The sequence below is a fragment of the Leopardus geoffroyi genome, chromosome A3 (assembly GCF_018350155.1).
Source record: "Leopardus geoffroyi isolate Oge1 chromosome A3, O.geoffroyi_Oge1_pat1.0, whole genome shotgun sequence".
Taxonomy (NCBI): Eukaryota; Metazoa; Chordata; class Mammalia; order Carnivora; family Felidae; genus Leopardus; species Leopardus geoffroyi.
In genome coordinates, this window is record NC_059336.1 from 2,837,597 (window position 1) to 2,841,363 (window position 3,767).

At 45.2% G+C, this 3,767-nt stretch overlaps 1 pseudogene; it reads left to right on the forward strand.

Annotated features, from left to right (window-relative positions):
• Positions 1-558: 558 nt before the first annotated feature.
• LOC123579778 lies at positions 559-1,033 on the forward strand (annotated as a pseudogene).
• Positions 1,034-3,767: the final 2,734 nt, after the last annotated feature.

Below are 3,767 nucleotides of genomic sequence, written 5' to 3' on the forward strand. Positions count from 1 at the left end.
TCACAGAGCTGCCTCTTACCCCCAGACTAACAAGCACAGAGGAATAAGCAACAGCAATCCTCAGTGTGGCCCAGGGGAAAGGAACAGAGACTCTTTTGGAGGCACCGACATCCAGGGAAGTCCTACAGCAGAGAGTACAGCAGTATCACTAAGAAAAGCTCTGACAAACCAGCCCCCACCTGAAATACAAGATAATACAGAGAAATTTGAAGCCAATAACCATAGCAATGACAAAACCCAAACCAACTCAATTTCTAGCTAGATTGGCTAAGTACCACCACACTAACAGCCCAGCAGAGGAAGGAGCCTGCCACATCCAAACATAAGTACTATTTACCTGTATCTCTACCATCTTACATATGGCATTCAGGGGTAACTAGCATGCATGTACAAGCCAGAAATTATGAGACAAACAGAAACTCTGCCAAGAGACAAAATAATCAATATAAGTAGGCTCAGGAGTGGCTCAGATGTTGGAAATACACATGATTTAAAACAGCCATGATGGAGGCCTTGCAGATGCCTCCACCACCCAGAAGCCCCCTACATTGCCTAGCCATGGTCGACCCCACCACGTTCTTTGACATCACCACAGAGGGTGAGTACTTGGGCCACGTCTCCTTTGAACTGTTTGCAGATAAAGTTCCAAAGACAGCAGAAAACCTTCATGTTCTGAGCACTAGGGAGAAAGGATCTGGTGATAAATATTCCTGCTCTCACAGGACTGTTCCAGGATTTATGTGCCAGGGTACTGACCGGCACCAAGTCCATCTATGGGCAGAAGTTTGATGATGAGAATTTCATCCTGAAGCACATGGGAATGCTGGACTCGACACAAGAAGTTCCCAGCTTTTTGTCTGCACTGCCAAGACTGAGTGGTTGGAGGGCAAGCATGTGGCCTTTGGCAAGGTTAAAGGGGAAAGATATTGTGGAAGCCATGGGGCACTTTGGGTCTAGGAATGGCAAGGCCAGCAAGAAGACTACCACTGCCAAATGGACAAAACTAATACATTCGATTTGCGTTGTATCTTAACTGCCAGACCATTCCTTCTGTAGCTCAGGAGAGCACCCCTCCGCCCTCACCTGCTCAAGATCCCCTATAATCTTTGTGTTCTCACTGCAGTTATGTGCGTTCCATGTTTTTCCTTATTACCCTCCAAGTCTAGCTGGATTGCAGAGTTCAGCTTGCAATTATGAAATTAAAACTGAACACCACCACCACCAAATAGCCATGATGGATGTGTCAAAAGTTTTGGAAGAGAAGAAAGACAGAATGCAGGGACAGTTGGGGGATTTCAGTAGAGAGATTATAAATAAAAGTCATGGTAATGGAGATAAAGACTTCCTTGAATGATGTACATGGTGCACAGGCAGAATATGATCCCTGGCTGCTGAAATTTGCAGGCAACGAGAGAAATGTTGGTGTGATCCCACACTAGGACAAGTAAGAAGAGGGCTTGGCTATCTCACTCAAGAATTTTGACATTCTGGGGAACCATAAAGGTCTTCGATCTCGGATATGAAAAGATGTGATCAGTGCGTTTGAAAAATAGTGCCATGACTATTGCCAACAAGGAGGCTCTCCCGGAAGCCAGTGTGAAAGAGGCTGAGCGGTGGGTGAGGGAGGGGGCAGGTGGAAGGGAGCTGACTCCCAAGACGCAGGGTGAGGGACAGGGAGGCCTCACCCTCTCTCTGAGGGCTCCAGCTGCACAGGCTGCTGATGCTGTGGTCCCACTTGGGATCTCAGAACCTTTGTGGAGGAGGAGGCAACATGGAGTGAGTTTCCACAGATGCTCCGGAGGTTCCCGTGGGAGAAGTGGACACACGTGGTCAGTCAGGGAAAGAGTGTAAGTGGTGGAGAAGCCCCAGTACCTCTGAACAGAAGAAGGTGGACTCAGCAATACGGAGGTGTCTGTCCCGGCTACAAGATCAGAGGAGATGCCCAGGGAGAGATGGGTAGGAAAAGGGTGAAGACTATTTTTGCCCTTCCATATTTTCCCCTAAACTGGAAATAACTTGATTTCTTACTTTCCCTCTAACCTGTGATACTTTATCTTCTCTTGCTTTTTATTTATTTTTTACTTCCTTACTTTTTAAGGTTTCCTTATTTATTTAGAGAGAGAGAGTGAGAGAGTGTGGGAGGGCCAGAGAGAGAGAGGAGAGAGAGACTCCCAAGTGGGCTTTGCACTGTCAGCACAGAGCCCACGAACCATGAGACCATGACCTGAGCCAAAATCAAGAGTCAGATGCTTAACTTATGAGCCACCGTTTCTTGCTTTCTCAATAAGCATGTCACAGGGAAAATACACAAACGTGTCCAGGTGTAATTAAATATTTCCCAAAGAAAGGCGGGCTGCTCTTTTGTATCGACAGCTCCCTTTCTGCTGGTTGCTGTGCTCGGCCTCCTTCTTTTAAATATTGTTCAGACTGTGTCTAGCACAGTGTCAGCTCCTCCGTGGTGCCCGATGATATTGGATGATGGTAATTATATGCGTCACTGGAACAGCACTCCTGTAAAACCAGCAGCCATCCCAACCCATAATGTCAGAGTTTAAAAAAAAAAACAACAACAACCTTATTCTTCCTTTATATTATAGCACTGGATCAGAATCACGGGTTTCAAACCGAATAATAAAAGTAATTTCCTATGATGAAGATAGGGAGAAAAATAGTATTCATTAGACACCTCCTATCTACCTTGGCTTGTGTTAAACAGATAGATAAATGCCATAACGTAGTATAGAGATATAAAATATAGGGGCGCCTGGGTGGCTCAGTCGGTTAAGCATCCGACTTCGGCTCAGGACATGATCTCGCAGTTCGTGAGTTGGAGCCCCGCGTCGGGCTCTGTGCTGACAGCTCAGAGCCTGGAGCCTGCTTCGGATTCTGTGTCTCCCTCTCTCTCTGCCCCTCCCCTGCTCAAGCGCGTGCGCGCTGTCTCTCTCTCTCCTGTCTCTCTCAAAAATAAATAAACACTAAAAGAAAATTTTTAAAAAATTCACCACAGTGTCAGGTGACTCAATGGTGGCATGAGAAGTGTTTAGCCCTTTCATTTGCTAATTTTAAAATGCATTTAAAATCTCTTTCTCCCTCTCATTACAAGAGGATCTACTCGAATTTCCACATCAGCTTACTCTAGCACATTCCACATCCCAGATTTGTTCTGGAAACATCCTGGGAATTGAGGTACTTATGCTGTTCTCTGCCATCTTGTGACGCACAGGTATGACCTGTTTGGTCTTCTCTAAGATGTTTCCTTGATGGAGCTGTTTGTCTGAAAGGATATTTAACCCAAATCCTAGGTTGTTTTTCATTTCTTTCATTTTTAAAACATTTTGCTACTATGCATATGACACAAACAGAAAACAGTAAAAATTTTAAAAGCACATCTGAATGATCGGTTACAAAATGCAATTGACACGGCCATCCAGACCAAAACAGAATAGTTCTGCATTCCAGAAGCCTGCCTCCTGTGCCACCAAATGCCCTCCTCCCACTTCCCCCTCCACATCTTTATATCCTCTCTCTGCCTTCTTCTTTCTAGTTTAATCACACAAATATACAGCTCTATATATTACAGTTTAGTTTTTTAAAATATTAGATAAAAGGGATGACAGTCTGACTTCCCTTGTGTGATGAGAGCAACTGTAGCATCTCCTTCGGTGCTGGCATGGTGACGACAGAATCGCTCAGCTTATACCCGAACATGTAGTCACTGTCTCCGTGTTACAACGGGTTCTTGTTGTGCTGGGTATAGAATTACAGGT